We start from the raw sequence: 16,781 nt of genomic DNA on the forward strand, positions 1-16,781 counted from the left end.
GGAATTATATATTTTAAAATATAAGATTATTAGAAGTCAATGAGGAGTTCCATGAAGCTGCAGACTAGGTACTTACACTCAAGTTTTGGATCTCTGGGTTGGCTTTTATTATTTTCATAATACCATTTTCATAATACCTACATTTCTGTGTGTTATATGAAAAGTGACAGCACTAAGCACCATTCACAACCAATATATTGTATTATAGGGATACAATTTACAGGTTACTCGTGACTTTTGTGTATTACACAGCATATACTCCACTCTTTAATACTAAGTAGCATTTTTCTAATTTTGCCATTAAATAGCAAAACTATTAGGGGGTGCTGGAGATTTTCATTCAACAGCATCCTTAATGGCAACACGGGGGGTTAGAAATAGCAATAACTAAGGCCAAAAGTAAATTGCATCTAAATGTCTTCTAGGGGGTCACACAAGAGGAATCTGGGTGGATGCATTATTTCTCTGTAGAAAGACTTGCACTTGAAGCAAAGAAATATTTAAAGAATAACACACACAGCATGGTTACCCACCAAACATTTTCCAAATGATCTGAACTCCAAGTTTCCATCCCATATAGATTTTGTAGGCAGATTACGAAAGATTGTACATTTAAACCATACCATATGTTCTCTGAGCCATTAAATATACAGACATTTAATCTCTATTGTAGTTGTAACATGGGCATAGCCTTACTTGACAAATTAAATAATGCAGAAAAGAGAGCACCGACTCTAAAAGACTTTGGAATAGTTTCTGAGACGTTTCTTACAAAAATAACACACGTACCATTGCAAATAGTCATGGTATTAAAAAGTGATAAAAGTCCTCTTCTTTGGAACAGCCAAGATTTCTAGGAAATCATATACCGCATGTAAGGGCTGATAGAATTCATTTTCACTTGCAGCATTGCAATTTTTACTACCTACTGTTCTAAAATGATCAGTATAAATTTAGGTCAGTTTAGGTGGGTAGTAGCTAATAAAACGATTGCTCTAATCTTTTTTACTGAAAAATGTGCATGTTGGGGGAGTGTAGTAGTGCATATTTATAATGGCTGGAGGATACAGAATAATAACTGGAGGTGCTGTACAAGAGGCCATAAAAGCTAGAAGGCTTTTATGGCCATTGGTATTCTGTTAGCTTCACAACTACTCGAAGCTGTGGTGTTACACAAGCTAGCCCAAAACTCACATGTTTACCAGTGGAGCACCTTTGGGTAGGCTTGGGCAGGGGCATCACTTTTATAGTGGGTCCACCCTGGTAACAACAGCGATGGTGAATCAAGCACAGGCATATGAATGATTACTGCACAGCTGGCTGGGTCTGGGGAGGGCAGGCTAAGGTTGGACAGGGGTTGACTATTTGACAACTAAATGCTTAGGCATGTTGAGAGTATGAATAATGACGCATTCCGGTCTTCACAGCTTAGTAGGATGTCCAAGACTAGAAAGAGTTGACTGGACAGTGATGAGGTAGACCTGCAGAAGCTAATAATGCAGAACTGGAGGTGGAGGCAACTGCAGTTTTCAGTAGACAATGGGAGGGCTTGGGCAATGGATGAGGTGAAGGCACTGTATGGGCTGTTGTGATAGATGATTTAGAGATAGAATGGGAAATATATCACAGTACAAGTCTATGGGAAATTTGTACAAGTCAGTACATTTCTTTTCACAAAAAATGTTGGGACACCAACAGGGTCTAACTGGGCTGACTGGGACACTGGATAAAAACCTTCTGGGCCCCGTCGACCCGGACCCACATTGTGCTGTCCCCTGATCTCCACTTGTTGGCCCAGATCAAGAGAACTACAGCTGGGGCAGGAGGCTCAGAGAGGGGTCCCTGTGTCAGAAGCCCAGTGGGCCTTGGACCCTCCAGTCTGACACCAATAGATATGTGAAAATCTCCAATTCAGTTCCACAGGTAATAAAATGCAAAAAGAAATTCGTTTTTTTTGTGCTTAAATGTGTTCACAATTCAATAGATTAGCTTGGGATTTACTTTAAAGCAATAATGTACGAACCTGCATTTATAGAAGCATTAACTTTTAAACATATAATTACCTCTAGGTGGGACAGTGTTTTTTTTAAACTTGCATCTCTTGGCCATGGATTGCATCAGGCTGCTGATAGGGTCCTCTCGTAACAGGTCGGCATTGGCCCCTGTTGTCGGATTTGTCCCACCTCCTTAGTAGTGTGTATGGTTACCTGGCCCTAGATACTTCAAGTGACACAGAAATACCAATTGCATGCAACTAAAAAGGGTTAATGAAAGATCCCTTTTTGTGGCATATCCTGTACTGCCTTGGCATCACAGTATTACTGCCACACAGGGTTTAATGCAGCCTGAACAGAAAGTGTCCGTAGTAGCTCCAAAACTGACCTAGATGTCACATGTAGGCTGCTATCGGTGCTATGGACACGCAATCATTCCACTTCTCCGACCTGACATAAGAATCCGATTACCCAGATCTTGGATTTCGGACAGAGAGGGAGTTTTACTGCGTGCCAGACTGTTGTGCTTGTTCAAACGCTCTGACTTTTCTTCATCATGAAAACCGATGTTATGAGTTTCCCAATCTCAATAAACATTAGGACAGGTGCCCGTTTTCCATTTCTATTCAGACCATATTTAACAACCCTTGGGAATTGAGACATTTGTTTTTGGGAAAGTTTCTCGATTTCACCAGCGCGTCTTTTTTTTTTTTTTTTTTAACCCCCCCTTCTTTTTTCCCCCTTCTTTTGGCCTCCCTTCCACTTTGGAGTGTAGCCGTCTGTCAGAGCTTTAGAGCATGACAACTTCATTAGAAGGGAAAACTTGACCATTGTAATTCATTAGCTGTGGTTATTTTTAGTGCAGAGTGGCAGTAACATGCCGTATAGTTCCACTTCTTGCCATCAGTTACATGAAACACTCCAGATTAATATAATGTGTTTGGGTTAGCCTCAGCGCCAATCAAAAGCCATGAAAAGAAAACACTGGGTTCTACAAACAAACCTCTCTGCACACTTCTGTTCATTTAGAGACATCAGAGTCACAGGCTTCCTTTTCCTAATTTTTTTTTCCTTTTGGCTGAAAATGCCGTGCTTTATGTGCAGTCTGTGTGCTTGACTTGACTACTACGGTGGTCCACGACCTAACCCTTCATCATCTCTGGTGTCTAAAAAAAATGGGGCGGTAATAGATATTCGCACACAGTTCTATTTGTGACATTCTCTAAGTCCTGGCTAACTATCGCATTTCCTTCGCTATATTTGTTGTTGTAATAGTCAAAGGAGAACTGTTATTATGATTTTAAAGAAATTCTTCTGAATGTTTAATAAATAAGTTTCAATAATAGTAATAATAATCTTTTTATAAAATTGTAAGAAGAAAAAATATATAAATGAGTTCCTTGGTGTCGTTTTAAAAGCTCATCTAATCAAACATATCCTAATTCGGCATAAAATTATGGTAATTTGTGGCAAGGAAATATTTTCACATATATTTAGCAGTTTGGTGATATAATTATCACCTTGATTTAAAATAAATCACATATTTTGAATCAATAGGATTTTAGGTGTAAATAGTTGCCTTTAAGAAAGGACAATTGCACTGGTCCCCAGCATGAGAGTGGCCCCCTAGTGAACCAGTCATTGATACAGAAAGATATAAATATGTTTGAAATTGCAGGTTAAAAGATTCAGGACTGAAAAACATCTAAATTGCCTTGCAGATTGTGTTCAAATTCAACAACTTCATGAGGATGCACAGTTTGAGCATGAACCATATAGAGGCAGAAGGAGATATGATTTTACTACAGGTATACGCTTTTAATCTTTGAATATATTGTAAGTGTATTGTTAAATAGTTATTTAAAAATATTTATTTTACATATTTTATTTATTACACAGTTTTTTTTAATATAGCCCAAGTCTATATCACAATAAAAGATAATTTGGGGATGCTCCACAAACATTGCATTTTATTTACATAAGAAGTTTCTACCAAACAGCAAAGATTTGAGACACTGAGCAAGCTCTCAAAATCCTCAGCTATATATTGTGCATGATTTTGATGAATGTATGCAGATTGGGAAAAGGTCTGTGAACTGTAAATTATCTTTGCAGAATTTGTCTGGTCAACTAAGGAAATGCTAGTTCTAAACATTTAGAGATAGAATGGGAAAGGAGAGATTACTTATTGAGTTTCCAGTTCAGGGAAGTGTTTCAGGCAGCATGCATGTTTACATGACAGATCTTTTTGTGTCACCCTAAGAAAACATTTTTTTTAGCAGACACAATGGAACCAGCAAGCCATGACCCACCAATATAACTCAGACTTTTTATTTGACAAAATAACAGTGAGATAAATTTAAGGTTAAAAAATGGTCTTATTGTCATAAGGCGATCTGACAGATTGGAAATGGCAGTGCCCGCTATGACAATTTAAGTCAAAATTATACAAAATTTCTCTGTGGCTTTTAGGAAATCCTTTTGTCCATTAATCTTTACTCCAGTTTTACTCTCTTCCACCTTTGTAAATAACTGCCAGACTGTAAGGGTCTGATTTAAGAATTCTTAAGCCTTTGGGCTTGAACATTCAGCTACTAAAAAACACACAAGAGTTCCTAAACTTTTTGTGGTTTCTTCGTTCGAATACCTTGGCTTCCTGCAGATGGTTTTTTAATTCCCCTAGTGGGTTTTTGTTGGGGAAAAAAACGATCAACAGGTAGCCAAGGTATTCAAATGCGCGCTCATGAAAGCTTGAGCATTCTTAAATCAGCCCCTAATAGTAAATGCTACTTTATCATATACCAATCACGCTCTAGGAAAACCTATGGAATGCTAATTAAAGATGTCCTTTGCTATTTTTAGTTTTTGGCCTCATACCACTAGTTTATTTGAGAAACTAGCGATTTAGGTATTGTTACAAATTAGGAGGGCAATGTGATCTTAATTAAGTGTTTTACTTAGTGCATATGCATCCATTAATTAAACCACAGACTCTCCAGATACTTTATTACGGAAGCAGTGACTGATCCTTCTGTTGGGAGCTCCATTACTCCTCATTTTCCAAGCAATCAATTGCTTTACTTCAATGAATTTTAAATTGTTTAATTAGCCAACAGTATGAATGAGTAAGTAGGATGGCATTGCCGTGCGTAATACAGGACATTAATAGAAAACCCAAACTACAGCGTAGCATGGGAAACAACACTATAAAATGCATAGACATCCTTTAATAAAGGGAAATAATGTATTACAGGTATTGGACCTGTTATGCAGAATGCTCGGGACCTGGGGTTTTCTGTAATTTGGATTCTTCATACCTTAAATTAGAAGCAAACCCAAAAGTTAAAAAACCCCTACCCCCCTACCCTACATAGATCCCCTGCCTGCTCTCCCCAGACAGTTACCCCAGGCAAATGCCCCTGACGTTTTACTTACCCTTCGGTGCAGATTCAGGCATTGGAGTTCACAGGCCCCATCTTCAGCCTCTTTGGTAATCTTCAGAATGAGACTGGCGCTTCAGCAATTATCGTGAGATTCGGCGCATGTGCAGTTGTCGCGAAACAGAAAATTGGTCAAACTGCGAATGGCGCTCATGAACTCCACTGGACAGAATCTGCATGGAGGGTTAAGTAAAGACTTTAAGGCATTCGCCCAGGGTAAAACTTAGGCTGAGGGGAGGAGGGAGGGGGGTCTATGTAGGGTAGGAGTTTTTAACTTTTGGGTTTGCTTCTCCTTTAAGTCTACTAGAAAATCCTGTAGACATTAAGGGGCAGATTTACTAAGGGTCGAAGTGAATTCCAAGTGAATATTCGAATTGAAAAACTGAATTTCGCAGTAATTTTTGGGTACTTCAACCATCGAATAGGCCAAATCGATTCGAAGTGAAAATGCTTTGACTATTCGAACATTCGATAATCTAAATACTGTCTCTTTAAAAAACTTCGACACTTCGCCACCTTAAACCTGCCGAATTGCTATGTTAGCCTATGAGGACCTCCTAGAAAATATAGCCAACATTTGGCTAAGTTTTTAGAAGTCGAAGTGAAATCGTACGAATCGTTCGATTCGAAGTATGATCGTAGTACAATCGTACGATGTTTAAAATCCTACGAATTCGACTAACCTATTCGATGTTCGAATTTCGAAGTTTTTTGCACTTCGAAATTTGACCCTTGATAAATCGGCCCCTTAATATCTGGTTTTACTTCCAACAAGGATTAATTATATCTTAGTTTGGATCAAGTACAAGTTACTGCTTTATTATTACAAAGAAAAAGGAAATCATTTTTTAAAATTCGGATTATTTGGATAAAATGGAGTCTATGGGAGGCCTTTCTGTAATTCGGAGCTTTTTGGATAATGGGTTTCCGGATAACGGGTCCCATATCTGTATTATTATTCTTGTATTAATTATAAATAAAACAAATGGGGCATACTATATACATAAATTGCACCATATATCCTTCCCAGCATATTTTCATTTATACATTTCGTCCTATTCACTAGAATAACAAATCCACTGCCTATTGTAGACACCAGTCCTGTAGGTCGGCGTGGCTCAGGAATATAGCAAAAATATATCAGGTCTTGCCACCTGCATGTGTTTGCCATAACAAGCGATTTCTTTTACAAGATAATGGAAATAATGGAAAAAAGCTCTTTGATAACTAAAGGGGACCATGTAGGCCCAAACATTTCATTTACCATTGCCCTCTTGGGTATTTTGTTGTCAGAATAAGTTAATCCTTAATATATGGCAGTAACAGTGAACAAATGAAATTCCATCTTTTGTTCAGAGGAAAACTGTTTGTGTAAATTGCCATATTTAAGCTGCTATGGGTACAGGGACTTATTGTGCAATGGATAGGAAATGTGTGTGGCATTTTTTAAAATCTTTTTCTTATCTTCTTTTATTATATTAATAGAGCTATTGCACTGTAACTGAAATGAGTCTACTGCACAACTCAAAATCCAGAAATAAATTGTCAGCTCTTCAGGTGAAGCTACAGTAGAAAAATTAACCCAAGATGGATTATCTTGTGGTTTTTACTGCAGGAGGCACAAGTGTGACTGTTCTCGAAAAGATTTAGGCATCTGTAAAAGTTACATAGCAATTGGAAAAAAAGCCCCAAAGTTACAAGTTGCTCTTGTTAATAGGAACAGAGATTTTTCCACAGGAAATATTCACTATGTGCTATTTGACTACATCAATCTTCTTTTTTTTTTCTTCCTCTCCTTCTTGCGTTGCAGAGATTTAGATTACTTTTGTGCCTAAGTAAAAGTTAAGACATTTTCTCTGAAGTGTAATTACAAAAACCATTCAATGTTTTCTTAGCACATGTGCAAACTGTTAATGGGGTAAATGGGATTGTGATGGCCTACAGATGTGTCTGGGCCACAGCAGGAATTCTTTTAAGGTTGCTAATAGGTTGAACTAATTGACTAATTAGCTGTAAACCCTTGTGACCCAACTTCCATTCTTACAAACATTTAAGGAAATAAAGTTTAAAGCAGAAGTTTTGAAGGGGGGGGGGGTAATCCCCACCATTTAATCTGCATTTTGTATTTTATGTATCTGTATTTTATTTAAGGTTTTTCTACCCTGGCCTAAGGGACCACCGATTAGCCAATTTGTTTCCTAGTCAAACCAGGATATTTTTTTTAAAGCACTCCACACATACACAGACACACACATACCATGCAAACAGGTCATCCATTTGGGTAAGTCCCAATTCAAATCTCTACTTGTGTATGATAGAAGAAATCTTGGGCAACAAATTGATTGTCCACCACCCAAGTGGACATAAAAAAAGTATAATAAAAGTCCTTTTCAAATTAAATATGAAATCCAAATTCTTTTTTCATGAAAGCGTTCATAGCTGTTGTAAACTCATTTGAAAATCGCAGCTGTCAATCAAATATTGCCCGCCCCTCCTCTATGCCATAGGCATAGAGACAGGGCACGCAATTACTTTTATTTTCCATTCAGCACTTCCTAGATGTCACTGCTCTCCCCCCTTTCCCCTAGTTCTCTTAACCATTGAACTGTGTAGCCAGTATATGGGGATGGACATCAGGTCCCCCATTCTGTTGCACAAACAAGATTCTGAGATGATGCAAGGCTTGCCTTAATAACAGTGTCCGCAAAATGGTTCCTCCCTGCTTGCTATAAAAAAAGAGTTTCCAGACTTATGGAAATAAGATTTAAATAGTTTATACAGTGTTTATACAGTGTAATTAAAGTTTTATCATGTTTGACTAACATGATAAAATAGGATTTGGAATAATTTTTTTGGGTGACGGGTCCCCTTTAATAAAGCAGCCTCTTTGTAAGCACAACTCCAACCCAGATATTGCATTGTCTGCCTGGGACCAAAAGGGACATGGGACTATGTTAATGCTGCATAATAAAAATGGTTGCTTCCTTTTTGGTCTAAAACTTGCATGGTTACCTACAACTGTTGTGGTGGCCCCGGGTAGAGTATTATAGATTACATAAATGAGCAGTTGAAATTAATGGTAATAATTCATTATTCAACTACCATGTGTATAAACCTATAGAAAAAAAAATAAAAACATAAATCTTAATTTACATCTCTTCACCCTCAGATGGTGTCTTAGTTTGGACAGGTTAGAAAATTTCTGTCGGCTGCCGATAATATCTCTGCGTGTATTGACAATCGTACGATTTTCAGTGGGAGACTGTCACTAGCTTTGGTTGGACATAGATATCGTACGATTGCTGTCAGGGGCAGAACATTGCTAATCTGTTCTTTAACTAATCTGACTGGTAAGACTTTGATCTGAATGGTTAGTGGCGGGTCGGGAGATGGGAAAGTCCGATCGTACGATGATTCGTACGATCGGATCTTTGCATCTATGGCCAGCTTTAGTTGGGACCTACCTGCAGTCTGTTGCCATTTTTCTAACGCAAACCATGACAGGGGACAACATGTTTCAAAGCATTTAATGGTGGGTTGGTCACAGTGGTGGTCCATATGCTATCTTACTATAGGCCCATTACCCTTCTTAAACCCACAAAGGTAATATTTACAACAGAAACCCACTTTCCTAGACATAAGCATTCATACACCTACCAACCTGAAGCTGTTTGATCACCTAGAGTGATCTCAGAGAGAAACAAAAATTGGCAGAATACTGAGAGTATCAAAAAGATGTTACACAATATGTCTTCAGTATTATTATCTATGTGTCCCTGTGGTCTGGAAGTTCAATGCAAATACTCATTCTTTTCTGAAAGCGGACAGTCTGTGGGCTTATGTGAGAGCCCTTTTTAATATCCAATACATGGCTTTTGTACTGTAAGAAAATGTAAAAATAAAAAATACAAAATGTCAGTTGCCTGTTTGGTATCAAAGTAATAGTATTACAGAAAAACACAAATACAGTAAATTGTATTTCCTTAGCACAAAAAAATGTTGCAATGCTCAGGATCGATATCTGAAAAAGTTGTGGTTATGATCATGTGACTTAAATATGTTTTCTAAACCGCTGTTATGCCCAGGATGCTTCTTTTTTTACATGGGGGTAACAAGTTTAAAGTGCTTCTCTATAAAGGCTTTACTAGGGCCATGTAAAATATATATAGAGTTGTTAAAGGCACAGTCCCGTTTAGAGGCATATTTATTTTAAAGTTTAAGATCCATTTAACAGCTCTCCAAATTGAGATGGCTATATAGTACAAAAAGAAGCTTTGCGTCTGCAAGTAGTGTTTCAACCAACATAGCCATTTTTGGATTGTGCTTTTACCAGGGAACCATAAGGAATTTGTATCAAAAACCTGCTAAATACAAATGGAGCAGTGTTAATTGCCACTGAAATCCTTGGTATTACTAGCATGCCAGGAAACACAAAACATAAATAGAAAGAATAATAATACCACAGGGCCATTGGTTTAATGGTTGTACCAGCTTTGCAAATTACTCTCAAACATACACATTTTGCTACCATTAGAAAGAAAATTTTCCAATATATGAAAAGTCAGAAGTTTTTTTTGGGGGAGGTCAAGCCTTCCTAAATCTTAATTATTCTCCATCCAGGTCCTTGTATCACTATGCATGTCCACCACTAGCACTTTACAGTATAAATGCAATCCTATCTCTTGTCCTATCAGAAATAGCCGTAAATATCCTTATCACCTTAATGTGCTGATGCTTATTTGATATATCCAGATTTAAACTCTGTATACCAGGAATCCCCAACCTTTTTTACTCTCAAGCCACATTCAGATGTAAAAAGAATTGGGGAGCAACACAGGCATAACATTATTCTGGGTGGTGCACAATAAGTGTGTGCTTGGCCATTTAATAGCCCCTATGAGGACTAGCAGCCTAAAGGGGGTTCTGTTTAGCAGTACACCTGGTTTTTATGCAACCAAAATTTGCCTCCAAGCCAGGAATTCAAAAATAAACACCTGCTTTGAGGCCACTGGGAGAAACATCCAAGGTGTTTGTGAGCAACATGTTGCTAACAAGCCACTGGTTGGGGATCACTGCTGCATATATATACTCAACTATGACCTGCCTCAGCAAAAAACAGCTGTGACCTTATTTAACCGTGGTGGAACCTCTTCAAAATGTGTAAAATTGTATTGACTAATAAAAATGGAATCCACATGGCATTGCACTGCTGTAGATAGCTTCTTATTGCAAACTATTTTTGAATACTATAAGCCTGTTTTGAAGAAGTATGAACAACTCAGTCATGTTGGTGAACTAGCATCTGAAAAGTACCATTCCATCTGTCGGCTTAAATAATCACTAATATACAGGCACTGGCATTATGCCTGCGCAGTCAGTGAATATTACAAGTAAAGGAGCATGTATACATAATACAACTCACCACCATTTTCCTCTCATCATAATTCCCTCTGTGAAGTCCTTGATGGACAATACCTAGAAGCACTGCCTATTAAGGTTATTTGCAGTTACATGAGTAGGTAAGTGTGCCAGATCCTTTGAAAAATCAGGATACACATATAGTACAGGGAAGTGGCTGGGCCCTTCTAGCTGGATATTCTGGAAGGTTCTCTGATATGTACTGGTCTGGTAACCAAAAACCTAAATTCTAAAGAAGGTGAGTAACACCTCAAAGATTGAATAAATGAATGAACAACCTCATTAAACCATTCCCTATCTCATAAAAACAGTTGAGCCAAAGCAAGAGGACCTCCTACAGATGTATATACAACTCCTTCTAAACAAATAATTATTTTCCATAATGAAAATATAACTTCAACTTAAGGGTGTGACACTAGAGGCGACACTTGATCTAGGACTTTAAAGGTATACAATGATTGGGTATTGATATTTAATTAACCAATATTAATAATTATAGGTAACCAAGTGTCCCATTGTTGTGATCACTGTCTTAAATTTGGAGATATAGTTTTATTGTGGCAGAGTAGGGGTTTACATCTATAAGTTTGGAAGGAATAGAACATTGTAAATGATTCCTTATTATTCATGTGTTGGAGGGGCCACTCACAGGGGGGCCCAGTACTTGTTTGTGAAACTATTAATTTTTCTTTAATTGGCATACCCATTCCAAAGGGGTAATATCAAATAAACTGGGGTCCATTGGCCATATTCTGCAACGTGCTAATCCCCTCCATCGTTGCACCAGCTTCAATGTTTGTAGTGATGACTTCTGACAGGTTAAAATAGCAAAATGGGAGACAAAAATAGTCAAAAAATGCAAAGTGGAGTGTCTTAAAAAAAATAAAAAAATGGGGAGCTAGCAGGGCCTCACTCGCAGCAAACACCTTCTTATTGCCTAACCATGCTTAGATGCAAGTATCTTCACTTTCTGGCATATATTTGTGCCATGGCTGCAACATTTAGGGGGGTATTTACTAAAACTCAAATCTATCAATTTTTTTTTAATTAAAACAAAGTCGACCCAACTCACATGTTTAAAACAAATGTAACTAATTTAGAAAAAAATCAGCTCAAAAAGTGGGTGCTGGAAAAGTTTAAAAAAAAATTGTGCACAATTCGAATCGTGAGAACTTTTCGTGTTTGACATCCACATTGTCCGATCTTTCCAAGTTGTTGTCTGAAAACCACAACTTTTTCGAATTATTGTACGAAAACCAACACAGATCACGTCATCTTCAAATTGTAAAAGAGACATCTGCCATTGACTTCTACACAATCTTGACAGGTTTTAGCAAGTATTGTTGGATTTTTAGCAGCTTTGGGGTATAATAAATCTGAGTTTTTTTTCTTTTCTCTAATGCAAGTTTTCTGACTGAACACAAGGGGCATATAGAGCTCTCTAGATAAGTCAAGGTTTGGGTTGACTTCCGTAAGTATGTAGAGTACTGCGTGCTGCACCTTGTGCTGAATGTGCTATCAAATACACAACCAGCATATGGAGCCACCAGACAGAAGCACAATATACAGTATATTGAACCTACTACCACTTTGATTAATGGGAAGACTATGAACTATGACATGCACAATGCACAAAATTGTGCCACATTTTTGTAAGAGAATGTAGCATTTCTTCCAGAATTCCAGAGTTATAGCATAGCCATATATTGTAGCCCGCATACGTTTTTCAAGTTCTAGTGGCATCACTTCCATTGTGGCATTGTGCCATTAGTGTGTGATTCACTTCACTATATACATGTGTGGATAGGTAAAACACTGCAGTGTACACACTGACTATAGGTTTAAAGTGTGAACTTGTATCAGTAATGCACCAAATTTCTGATTCTCAAAGCCTTTTCTGTGTCTCCTTGGATGTTTGGTTCAGTGTCTTCAATGCAGGTGATTATTTTAAAATTCCAGGCCTGGAGGCCTTTTATTTTCATAATAAACAGGTGTACTGCCACGTAGAGCATCCCGTAGGCTGCCAGTTCACATAGGGGCTACCAAATACATGCAAGTCTTGCTCAACTACTATTTTTACATTTGAATGTGGCTCATGGGTAAAAAGGGCTGGGGACCCCTGCCATAGACATGTGTGGGCATGCTATGACTCAATGACCAGTGAGGCAACATGGGTGCAGCTGTGCAGCCGCCATGTTTGCTCCTCTGACTCCTCTTGTGACATACAGTATTAGCTTCCAGGTACTTTATATAGATAAGTGTGAGAACTGGCCTCAAAGATTAAATGAGCTGCTAATGAGAGAGAAATGTGAAATGATAATAGCAACAAATAATTTAAAGCACATCTACCGTGATAGAAAAAAAACCCAATATATTAATACAGAATGCCAGAATGTCAAAAAAAAAGTAACGGCCAACACACTTGGCTAACAGAGAACCCCCCATTGCCCTGTACTTTTTCAATACACATCTCTATCATTTGTACATGGTTTTATTGTGTGTGTATGTGTGTGTGGTGGGAGTGATTATGATGTGTTGAGCTTGGTTATGGGCCCAAACCACAGGTCTTTCAGAAACACCCTTGCACTCAATTATTTGATGTTAATATCAGGGTTGCAGACTGTATCATGGGTGTCAAGGGGATTTGTGTTTGTTTCTTATTATGCAGCATCACGGCAGCTGATGACAAGGCCGTAGTAGGCATCCCTCGTCCTGACTAAGAAGCCATACTCTCCTACAAGTATATGTGGGGTTAACGCTGGGGTCTCAGACAGTATCTGTGTGTCTAGGCTGTGGGTGAGGATCTTGCATACAGCTGGAAGCGCTGTTTATAGAGCCCTGGCTGCATACTTTGTAACGTCCTGCCAGCGTGTGCTGGAGACAGTTCACACTGCGTATTCCGTTTGAGAATCCAGCTGCGTGCCAAGACATTGGAAGACTATTCCGAGCGCATTGGAATGATGTAGTTGCTGGAAGTAGCTCAGGGAAGCAGCACGCTATCACGGCTTGTCTTCTGAACAGCTGAGATGCGGCTGTACAAGGACCCTCTCACATATTCCTCTGATAGAAAGTTGAAGGCCTGGCCCAAGCTTCTGAGTCATGCATCTCACGGAATCAACGTGCGGGTCTGAATGGAATGAGTGTTTATGTTTTATGTATACCTCACCTACAAATGATTACAGACTTTTTTTTAACAATTACAGCATCAGGATCATTTGCTGACTATAGGTGCTACCTTGAAAAAGTCAGACACCAGTTGGGTCTTAGTTCAAAAAGAACTGCTGGAACTTGTGCAGTATAATGCCTATGGTCATAAATCAGCCCCCCATGGGTATACACAGGGCCGCCATTAGAAATCGCAGGGCCACCCCTCCCCAGCCCTCAAGCCCCACCCCAGATTCTGCCCACTCCACACCACAGTTAAAAGACCACACAGACATCAGCACTAAAAATGGTAAACTCCCCAAATACATTATAAAAAAGCCATTGATGGTCAGGGACCTCTTATAAGTTAAAAAAAAAACTTCTGCGCCAGGGCCCCCCACTTTTTTCTAACAAAATACTAAATTAACAGTGGCATTGGATTAAACTGGTGTTGCAGGGGGCCAGGAGTATTTCAATATACATTGCTCAAATAGTTTACCAAAGATTTGGGGTTCCCTAAAATGCTGCAAGGCCCAGTAACATATAAAAGGGTATATATATCATTCAGTGTACAAAGTGGAATGAAACATTACCAGTGATGTTGCTCTTAACAACCAATCGGATATTTGCTTTTGTTTTCTAACTGTTGAAATCGAATTGCTGCCATTCAGACCTGGGTAACATAACCGGTAATGCTTCACTACACTTTTTACACAGCATGATAAATAGGCCCCTTAGTTATGTCACTGGCCAGCTGCATTTTATATTGATAGAATGTAGTGGCGGAGGATTAATACAGACTGAGGGTGTTATTTCCAAAGGTGGAGTAAAGCAACTATAGGATAAGAAAGTGTAATGGAAGAAAATTCACTTCAGTTTCATTAATAGCTGAATAAGAATTAAATAAATCTGTCACACAACAACTTTATAAGTGATTTTGCTGGCATTAAAGGACAAGGAAAGGTTTACTAGGATGGTGGCAATTTATTAGGCAACCTACAGTTATTATTATACCCTTGACTGGGGCTTCTCTTTGCTAAAAAATGCACTGACCCAAAGCACTAATCTATTGAATACCATACTTTCAGTTGTCCCAGGAACCCCTTGTGGCTACCCCAAGAAGCATGCATTAGCAGAAAACCAAAAGTTCTGACTTTGACTCCACTGAACATACAATTTAATCACTGGGCTTCCTGACAATTGCCCCCCGCCAAATGATTTTCCCAGTTTTTGCTCTTTTGTAAAATCGATAAAAGAAAAATTGAGGCAAACAGGTGGACTATCTCTTCTAAATTTTTAATGTTAAAACACCAGTTAGAAGCAACAAATTAAAGTGGCCATGCCTTGATCAAGGCCATTGTATGTTCTAGGTGTGGCAGAACCCATCTGCCCCTGTGCCTTGCTTCTTCAAATTCTATTTATTGAATTTTGAATAATCCAGCATACAAAGAAATTATTTTAACATTAACTGGTATAACTACTAAGTGACCAGAGTTCTACTTCATCTTTTTGACTGACACATTTAAAAAAACACACACAATACACATTTTCTCCATTTTTGCCCCAAAAAGCACAACCAGATAAATTTGAGGTTAAGTAAATAACCACCTAAATATAGGAAATATATCATCTTAAAGTAGGTTCCTTCTTTATAAAGTGAAATGTGCAGGCACACATGGGCATTGTTTTCAGGTCCGTTCTGTATACACTCGGAGAAGGCAGGCATCCTGAGGGATTGTGGAAATAGAACTGTATAGGTGGTATGGGGATCTGGCAGTGGTGTAACTTGATGTTACTATGCCACATAGCAACTTTTGGGCCCCAAAACATTGCTAAATTGCCCAATTCTATCCATGAATATTATTAAAGGGTCATTTTATTAAAGTGCGGTAAATTTGACTTTAAATTTCCGCATGTTATCGCTGAGAATATTTTAATGGCAGAATATTCTTGGCGACTAAGTTTACTAAACAGCGATGCACTCAGAAGTCATTGTGATCACTTGCGGTAACTCCGGTAACGAACCAGCTTACGTTAGCGCTAATTTTATCGAGTTGCGAATTTTCTGGCGGTTTTGCAAATATTTAGCTATAAAATAGTCTTGTTTTATAGCGGTTATTATGGCAATTTTTACTTGACATTTATGGCCAGAAATGCATCTTCAAAACTCATAAACTTTATTGACTGATGATTATACCATCCAATAACATTACCAGAGTAGCACCAATCAAATATTTATGCATCATATAAACCCTTCTGCCAATAGAATCATATGAACAAGAAATCATACCAGTCAATCTCTTTGCTTCATATAAATGCACAGTTTAATGTAGCCAATCGCAATGAAACCAAAACAGCGTAGAGGCTGACGAATCCTTGGACTGTGATGCCCGCTGCTAATAATACGACTCTGACCTGCTGTTGCAGCAGATAGAATAGCTACAGATCTCTCTCCTGTCAGCAAAGAATGATGGGTAAAAAAAATAAAGTATTATGGGATATTTCCTGCCCATTGAGAATTTTCTGGCGAAAAAAATACTTTTACACCACTACATAGGTGGCGGTAAAATGTTGCGAATATTCTTGCATAAATTTTGTCTTTTGCACATTTCGCTGTTTAGTAAACCAGGCGTTAATGTGTATGTAGCATTATTTTTAGCAAATGCGATAACTGACGAAAACATATTTTTGTGCAAGAAAGTTCGCAAATTTATATTTACTGGCTTGTGAGGTGTTGCTTTCCATATGCAAAATGCCACATTGGTATGCTGCTGTATGTTTCTAT

At 38.3% G+C, this 16,781-nt stretch overlaps 1 long non-coding RNA gene across 3 annotated transcripts in view; it reads left to right on the forward strand.

Annotated features, from left to right (window-relative positions):
* Positions 1 to 16,781, forward strand: part of LOC121398163 — a 100,959-nt gene that overhangs the window by 2,735 nt on the left and 81,443 nt on the right. For all 3 annotated transcript variants that reach the window (XR_005964141.1, XR_005964142.1, XR_005964140.1), the window contains exon 2: positions 3,716 to 3,802. This is a non-coding gene — a long non-coding RNA (uncharacterized LOC121398163). The remainder of the gene's footprint in view (positions 1 to 3,715; positions 3,803 to 16,781) is intronic.

Source organism: Xenopus laevis, chromosome 9_10L, assembly GCF_017654675.1.
Source record: "Xenopus laevis strain J_2021 chromosome 9_10L, Xenopus_laevis_v10.1, whole genome shotgun sequence".
In the NCBI taxonomy this organism is placed as follows: domain Eukaryota; kingdom Metazoa; phylum Chordata; class Amphibia; order Anura; family Pipidae; genus Xenopus; species Xenopus laevis.